At 44.3% G+C, this 9120-nt stretch overlaps 1 pseudogene; it reads right to left on the bottom strand.

Annotated features, from left to right (window-relative positions):
* Positions 1-2402: 2402 nt before the first annotated feature.
* Positions 2403-7819, bottom strand: LOC139182026 (14-3-3 protein theta pseudogene; annotated as a pseudogene).
* Between the last annotated feature and the right edge of the window lie 1301 nt (positions 7820-9120).

Raw genomic sequence — 9120 nt, 5'->3', positions numbered from 1 at the left:
CAGGAGCAGTCAGCCAGCAGGTAAAATAGTACCTGTCTTGTTGATTCAGTGCCAAGAGGGGCCCCAAATGACCAGGTAGCAATCTCAACTTCAAATTCAATATAACCACTCTTGGGTCCCTTGGTGGAAGATTTCTTCCACTGGGAAATTCATGGGGAAAAGATACTGTGCAGACAAACAGGACAAGAGAAATGTGTTGTGTGGAAATTCACAGGTGGAATGCATTAATAAGCAGAGTCCCCCAGAGGACCCCACATGGGGTGTATGGGTTGGGGGCCCTCATAGGTATGGATCTGTAAAGAGGAAGGAGGAATAGCAAAGGCTGAGTATGGGGATCAAGTGGCTCACTGGGAAACTGCTCTGCTAAGTCATTTTTCAAAATAGTACTAATCTATTTGGGCGGGTGGTGGGGTGTTTGTGTCACATACTATTACCAACAGAGAGTCCTAGAAATATCTGGTTAGGAGCTATTGTTATAGTTCTTGTCCTTTGAATTGATAAAGCATCTTCTTCATTTCCTAATGGTACTCATGTAGCCAAGATGGTGGCTGAGGTTGCGGTGAGAATGTAGCCACAGGGATACTAGTTCAATATCTACTGATTACTGGGTCCCAACGTCCCTGCTCAGTAGTGGAAGGATTTCTCTGTCATGTCTTCTATCTTTGGAATGATTTCCTGATCAATTCTTTTTGGCCCCAGGTGGGATCAAGACATGGATTCCACGTCTTGGAATTCCATAGATTCCATAGATTTTTTCGGGTAAAAATCTTGGAAGCATGGATCAACTGATATGCAGAATGACTATTCAACAGGATTCTAACAGCCTGGGCCACTGGCCCTAATAAATAAGATGAGAAGTCTTTCCTGTTGGTACACATCTGGAGGGATGGGTTGCGATGTGTGGTTTAGGGTGCATCTTTGAGAAGGGTGTTTGAGAGATGTCTATTCAGAATTACTGCCAGAGTTGATGGGAACAGGGGTGTTTAAATGGGAAGAGTTGACAGAGGAAGAATCCAATAAGCACATTTACATATTTTAGGGGTTAGCATATAAGAGAGGGATTATAGATTATCAGTGGATGATAGTTAAAGGGAACAAGTTGTAACTCAACTGAGGAATGCATTTCCAGAGACAGAATGGGCTTGTAAGGGACTGTGCTCCTGGTCATTGCAAGTGTTCAGTAAGGACGAAGGAGCCACCTATCAGCAATGAAAGGATGGGCCCAAAAGAATAAAACATTACTCATTAAGATCTGATAGGTCTAAAAAAAAAGAAAATCTGATTGGTCTACTGAATAGGAAGGAACTCCAAAAGGGAGGGGAAATATTTGTATATGTATAGCTGATTCACTTTGCTGTACAGCACAAACTAACACAACACTGAAAAGCAACTACACTCCAATAAAAATAATTTTTTTAAAAAAGATTTGACAGGCCTAGAATTGCACACCTCCTGTGCATGTATAGTTTCTAGATACTTCTGTCTTTTCTCTTTATATTTGATACTTCTTAAAAGTATTTATTTGCCTTTGTAAGGAGAATGGCTTCAAATAATAGGAGAAAATTAATGACACAGCCAAATGCACCAAGTTATCACACTTAAAAAAGGAAACCTTAACATTTACACATGAAGTATCTTACCATTTATTATGTTTGTGTACATTACCGTGAGTCAAGCAAGTATGATTAAAAATTCTAGGCAACTAAAAACAAGGCAAGTGTAATGCAACCACTTTTTTCCTTAAGTCTGCAGAATTTTGAGCCATTTCAACCATGAAAGAGATTTTTTCAGATTGAAATCAGTATCTTGCACATTGGTTCTAAAACTCCCTTAAAGGCATAGTGTATCTTGAAGGTGGGGAAGCCAGCCTATCTTGGACCCCTTTCCCTTTCACTAATTCATTCAGCACCTATGTGTCAGTCCCTACCATGTGCCAAGTCCCTGGCTGAGAGCTAGTCTTGAGGAAAACCAGCTCATATTTTGTGTCAGTACATGGCATGCTGTGCCAATTTTCCCCTCCAGAGCAAATCTTATGCACATCAAGGCAAATAAATTGAATGTTATTCTCTGATCATTTGGACAAGTCCACCATCCAATGTGCACAGGGCTCAGAAACTGGACAGAGATGGAGAGACATTTTCTAATTAAATCAAGAGAAGGGGCGGTCCCAAAATGGTGGAAGAATAGGATGGGGAGACCACTTTCTTCCTCACAGACTCATCGAAAAAAAAAAAAAAAAGATTATTTGAATGTGGAGCAACTTCCACAAAACAACTTCTGAATGCTGGCGGAGGACACCAGACACTCAGAAAGGCAGCCCAATCTCTTCAAAATTAGGAGAAAAGGCCCTCATTTTATTTTTTTGGAGGTGTGAGTTTTTATTGGGAAGGGAAGTTGTCAACTTAAACAGCAGCAAATGAAGAGTGAATAAGGAAACTCCCTGTTGTCACAGATACACAAGACCTCCATCACATATGATACAGGAGGCATTTAATCTGTGATTCCCCCAGCCCCAAAATGTCAAATGCTTTTCCATTCAATCTAATACTTCTGGATTCCTACTAAAAAGGAATACTTTAAGAGGATGGAAAATCCTGAAAGGAAATCTCTGACTAAGAGTAAGGGAGGGAATGTAGAAATTAAGAAGTTATGTAGAACACTCTTTAAATTGTAATTAGCTACATTTTCATATCTTCACAGTAATACAAAACACAGTCACTTGCAGAACTGGTTCAGATTACTTAAATACCAGATACATTTTTAGTCTTCTACATAAGTGTTTGGAAGTTACTTATGTTTGTATGAAACGAAGCTATTAATAATTTTCTACAGCAGTAACTGCCCACCAGCAAGGCTAAGACAAACACAAATCAAGGAATGGAGTTTTCCCAAAGCTTCAGTGTGAAAAGACTATAAACAGTTGATTCCATACACAGGAATGGGTTTCTTTGCTATAGGAAATCCAAATGGAATAAGGAATGGAGATGAGTAAAAAGGTTTCAAGGGGAAGAAAGATGACACCCTGTATGCACTTAGTTTTCTGCCCCTTCTGCCGCATCACATTCTTCTCCTGCACTGTCTGATGTCCATAATGTGAGGTTGTCTCTCAGCAGCTGCATGATGAGGGTGCTGTCTTTGTACGAGTCTTCATTCAGTGTGTCGAGTTCTGCAATAGCCTCATCAAAGGCCATTTTAGCCAGTGTGCAGGCCAGTTCTGCGTTATTGAGGATCTCATAGTAGAATACAGAAAAGTTAAGAGCCAGCCCCAGCTGGATGGGGTGTGTGGGTTGCATCTCTTTCTTGCTTACATCGAAAGCCTCTTGGTAAGCTCCTTGGGAATTATCTATCGTTTGCTTCCGATCATCACCACAAGCAACTTCAGCAAGGTACCGGAAGTAATCTCCCTTCATTTTCAGATAGAAGACCTTACTCTCTGGATTAGTTGCATTGGCTATTAAATACTTATCCAACAATTCCAGGACCGTGGTGCAGATGGACCTCAGCTCGGACTCTTACTTTTGCCCGGGAGTCCTTGATCAGCTGCAACTTCTTGTCCAGGTGTCGGTTTTTTGCTCGATGCTGGAGATGACCCTCCAGGCGGACCAGCGGCCCCAGACCACGTTCTTGTAGGCCACTGACAGCAGGTTGTGCTCCTCGTTAGACAGCTCCACACCCTGCTCCATCATGGCCTTCAGGCAGGTGGCCATGTCATCGTAGCGCTTGGCCTGCTTAGCCAGATTGGCCTTCTGGATCAGCTCCGAAGCCAGAAGAGGGATCCAAGTAGTGGCACTCGCGCCGTGGCCGCGGAGATGTGAAGGCCTCCTCGCCGCGCCCCCCACCCCCACCCCTCGCCAGCCCCCCGGGTCCACGCTCAACCTCCCTGTCTGCTCCCAAGACCCTCATTTTTAATCAGAAAAACTGTCAGTTTGTCCTTTCGCTTTGCAAAACTTACACAGTGAAAGTGAAAGTTGCTTAGTCCCGTCTGACTCTTTGTGACCCCATGAACTACATAGTCCATGAAATTCTCTAGGCCAGAATACTGGAGTGGGTAGCCTTTGCCTCGTCCAGGAGATCTTTCCAACCCAGGGATCAAACCCAGGTCTTCTACATTGCAGGCAGATTCTTTACCAGCTGAGCCACAGGGGAAGCCCAAGAATACTGGAGTGTGTAGCCTATCCCTTCTCCAGTGGATCTTCCTGACCCAGGAATCGGAGTCTCCTGCATTGCAGGCAGACTCTTTACCAATGGAGCTATCAGGGAAGCCCAATTTACACAGTAACGCTGGCCCCAAAGGTCGAGGAACCCAGTTGCATGGGTCTATATCTGTCCAGCTGGCCAAAGGGAGTCCCTGTTCTAAGTACCTGGGATTTTGGTAGTTGCTGCTAGCTTGGGACAGAGTCTGAACTGGAAAATGGGATGTCACTGAGGTCCCTGTACTCAGATCAGCTAAACAACTGGATCTTCTCCTGGGTGGATGAGCTCTTCTTTGGGAAGATCTGTGAGTCATATCTCTTCCCAGCTAAGAGGATTTCAGTTTAGAGGTGTTTTCATGGAAAAGAGGAGGTGAGGGGGCCAGTTTGGCTCTTCTTATATTTTACCAAGGATGCCCAGAGGAGGAGTGCAATTTCCCACCTGCCTCTCTTTGTGAAAGTGTGCCTTAGGGAAGGTCTGAGGGGGGCAGTTTCCCTGGGAGGACCAGGTAACCTCCACAAAGGCTCAGGACTATGGTTACAGTTACTGGAGAGATACAGCAATGGTTCTGACCTCTTGTCTGAGCCCAAATGTCCTCATTTGCACACTGGGGAGAAGAATATGCTCTGCACAAGATTAGCACGGGGATTAATGCCATCACTCTGTTATAATGCCTGCTATGTAGTAAGGCCTTAAGAATGTTAACTGATTTTATCCCTTCATAATCTTTCTGGAGTCTATGTACTCTAAGACCTACTTTAGGGGATCCTTGTGAAGTTTAGGGGTTGGAAATTGAGGTCAAAGGTATCAATCAGCTATCAAAATTCAGACATGATGTTCATTTGGTCAGTATCCTCTTAAGAATTACATCACAGATAATTTAGACCTAATGTGTAAACTTTCTAATACATGTCCACATGCCTGCGGGGAAGAACTCAGCTGTACTGAAAGCTAGGTAGGAGGAGGTAACTAAAATCTGCTATGTAACTCAATTGAAAGCAACAAACTAGTTGTAAAAGGATATGGAAAGTTCAAAAAATATATATGGCAAATAGACAAGCTAAACATTAGCCTATGTCGATCCCCAGCATTCAGTGTCCACAATTTACCTACTAGGGATAGTCAACAGTCTTTAACCTGGCCCCTAAGAAGCTTCAGGGGGGTCTCCTTCTGCTTTCAAGTCCCAAAGTCACACTCAGGCCACCTAAACTCATCAGGAAGCTGACCAGTCTTGGGGAAGTCAAACGGAATTATTGTTCAACACTTTTTGCTTGAGCCTGAAGTAAGATCATGGATGGGAAGTGCTTTTTCAGCTATAAAAAGGTACACACACAAGGGATTATCATAAGATCATCAAGATACACTACTGGATGTAAGCAAGTTCAACTTAAGAAGGGCAAACATGAACAAATCAAAAGCATGAGGGAGGAAGTGCGGGAAGAAGAGCCAGCAACTTGGGGTAACTGGGGATAGTCAAACTTGTCCTGGAGTCATCATTTTCTTCTCAGCCTGAAGGAAGTAAAAGAAAGTATCCATGAGATTGGAAACACACACTCAATCCAGTTAGCAGTCAGAGGCTCTTGGGGAGGACGAATGCTCCAGGCATGGGAAGTAATAGTCCAGATCAATGTGTCTTCTGGGGAAAAGGCAGAACAGGCTCATCGGTGGTGGAGGGCCTGGTTGCTACCCATTCCCATTGCCTTCAAGGGAGATACTCTGTTCTGCGCTTCTAGTTGAACAGGTGCTAAGGCTAAGGGGCTGCCAGGATCACCAGGCCCCATGAAGCTCAGACACTGGGGTCAATTCCACTGGTTTTTAGCATGCAAACCTGTGTTCAAGCAGAGTTGACCATGTGGCCCAGAGGCTTCCCAAGCACCAGGATAGCACCATCACTTCCCACACATGCCCACTTATCCTGGCCTTTACCTGCTGCTGGTCCCGAGCTATATATCTTGTTTTACTGAATATCTGGCTGTTGAGTCCTGATCTGATGCTATCTGAGCAATGGTGGAGGCAGCTTGGGGGACTATGGCAGAGAACCTGAATCTGAAGTCCTGGGTTGAGGTCCTGGTTGTGCCATCTACAAGCTAGGTGCTTCCCCATGTCTTTTTCCTTTTTGGGTCTTTACTTCCTTGTCCCTAAATGGGCCAATGACCTAGCAGGGAAGCTAGGGGGGCTTAGGTGAGGTGCTACATGGAAGGTGCTTCTTGAGAGGAAGAGACAGTGGCTTCTGCAGCTTGCAAATGTCCATGGGGAAGTTCGTCATCTGTACCACCTAAGACTTCAAAGTGTTACAGGGAATAGGGATTCAAGGACTCAGGTCCCCTGAATATAAAGGCTATCCTTTGACCATCACCTCCCCATTTCACCTCCTCCCCAAGCTCCTGGCAACCACCGTTCTACTCTCTTCTAAGGATTTTGCTATTTTAGATTCCTTGTGTAAGTGGTACTAAGAAGTGTTTGCCTTTCTCTGCCTGGCTTACCTCACTTAGCATAATGTCCTACAGTTTCATCCATGTTGCTGCAAATGACAGGATTTCCTTCTGTCTTTAAAGGCTGGATAATACCCAATTTTAATGTATGTACTACATTTTCTTATCCATCAATCACTGCACATTTAGATTGTTTCCATGTTTTGACTATTGTCGACAATGCTGCAGTGAACAGGCAATGCAGAGACTGCTTTGAGAGCCTGATTTCAATTCCTTTGTGTATATACATAGAAGTTGGATTGATGGATCATAGCATAGCCCTATTTCTAATATTATGCTTGACTTTGTTGTTAGGGTAATTAATGCTGGCTTCATAAAATAAGTTTGGCAGTGTTCTTTCTTCTATTTTTGGAAGAGTTTAAGGAGGATTGTTATTAATTTTTCTTTAAATATTTGTTAGAATTGCCTGTGAAGACCTGGCCCTGAGGTTTTCTTTATTAAGTGGTGTTTGGTTACTGATTTAATCTATTTATTATTGGTCTTTCCAAGCTTTCAATTTCTTCTTGGTTCTGTATTAGTATGTTGTATGTTTCTAGGAATGCATCCATTTCTTCCCACTTATCCAATTTAATGGTATTTAATTGTTGATAGTGGTTTCTAATAACTTTTCACGTAAGCCCAGGAATCAGGAAAATAGACTGTTCTTTGCCAAACCGCATGTCACAGTCTCTGCACCTCTACTCCTGAGTCAATTCTGCATCTGTGCAGATGGAAGGGCTTCCAACTACCTAGCATTTTGTTCCTTTCCTCAATGTTCTGGGCCCCTCTCTACCTCAGCCACTGCTCTGGCCAGACTCTCTGTGGACCAGCAGCCTCAGCATTGTCTGGACTTCTTAGACAAGCCAATTCTCAGGTCCCACCCAGATGTACCAAGTTAGAAACCTTGCTGGGGCCCAGCACTCTGTCTTAAGGAGCCCTTCAGGGGATAGTGAAGTGTGAGTCACATGCTCCAGTATGAGAACTGCTGCTCTAGAACTCATCACAACCAATTTGCCCCTCTCCTTGACTTCCATGACCTCCAACTCAGTTGGATAGTCTCTGCCATCACCTCTCTATTACTGTTCCCTTGAGCACAGTATAAACTGTGCCGACTCACCTGGCACAGCCTCTGCCCCAGTAAATGTCAGTGTCCCCATTTCACGTCTGTGGCTGAACCTGGTTAGGGAACAACACACTACGTGCTAACTGGTCTTAAAGGATTGCACAAGTCCTCCCCTCAAGCAGGCTCTGCAGAGCCCATCCACCCTCCTTGTCTCCGAGACAATTTTCAAATCCTCCCCTTTCTTCTCAAGTGTCCAGCACTCCTCCCCACCCCTCAAAGGTGATCCTTTCGTCATTCACTGAGAAAAACAGAGGCAACTAGTGAAGAAGTTCCTCATTCTCCCACCCACCAACCTGGGAACCTCTCCATAATAATGACCCACAGATTCAGCCTTTTCTGTCCCTGCCATGTGTTAACTGGGACCCATTTTTCTCTCCTCCAGATGTACATCAGGATCACCATCAGCATCCATGTCTCCTGCATCATCAGTTTCTGCTTGTGACTCTTACCACTCCCATCAGCATAAACCCATGCCTGGCACCTCTGCCCCACTATCCACTTGCACTGCTGTCTTATAATGCCAACCCATCAGGAGAGTGTTTCAGAGTGACTCTGTCCATTCCCACATGAACCCACTCCAGTCAGGCTTCTATCCCCATAACTCCACCAAAACTGTTTCAACTGAGGTCATCAGTGATCACCATGATGCAAAATTCAAGGGCAGTCCTCAGGCTTCATCCCATTCAATCTTTCAGTGCCACTGACACTGTGACCACTGGACTCTCTGGAGAAACTGTGTCACTTGGGGCATTATATTCTGTGTGACTTCTCATCCTTCTCTGTAGACTCCCTGCTCTTCCCAATCTGTAAATGCTAGAAAGACACAAGGGCTCAGTGTCAGCCCCCATCCCCACCTACTCACACCCTACATGATTTCACCAGCCCTGGCCTTTCCCGGGAACACAAATGCACATATCCATACGATCACAGAAGCTCCCCATGTAGCTCTCCTTGGAATTTCAGTCATCTACAAACCTATATGCAGGTCAGGAAGCAACAGTTAGAACTGGACATGGAACAACAGACTGGTTCCAAATAGGAAAAGGAGTACATCAAGGCTGTATATTGTCACCCTGCTTATTTAGTTATATGCAGAGTACATCATGAGAAATGCTGGGCTGGAAGAAGCACAAGCTGGAATCAAGATTGCAAAGAGAAATATCAATAACCTCAGATATGCAGATGACACCATCCTTGGTGGCAGAAAGTGAAGAGGAACTAAAAAGCCTCTTGATGAAAATGAAAGAGGAGAGTGAAAAAGTTGGCTTAAAGCTCAACATTCAGAAAACTAAGATCATGGCATCTGGTCCCATCACTTCATGGGAAATAGACGGG

This window comes from Bos indicus, unplaced genomic scaffold, assembly GCF_029378745.1.
Source record: "Bos indicus isolate NIAB-ARS_2022 breed Sahiwal x Tharparkar unplaced genomic scaffold, NIAB-ARS_B.indTharparkar_mat_pri_1.0 scaffold_63, whole genome shotgun sequence".
NCBI classification, from domain to species: domain Eukaryota; kingdom Metazoa; phylum Chordata; class Mammalia; order Artiodactyla; family Bovidae; genus Bos; species Bos indicus.
The sequence above is the reverse complement of the archived record's forward strand: the minus strand, read 5'-3'. Positions and strand labels throughout refer to the sequence as shown.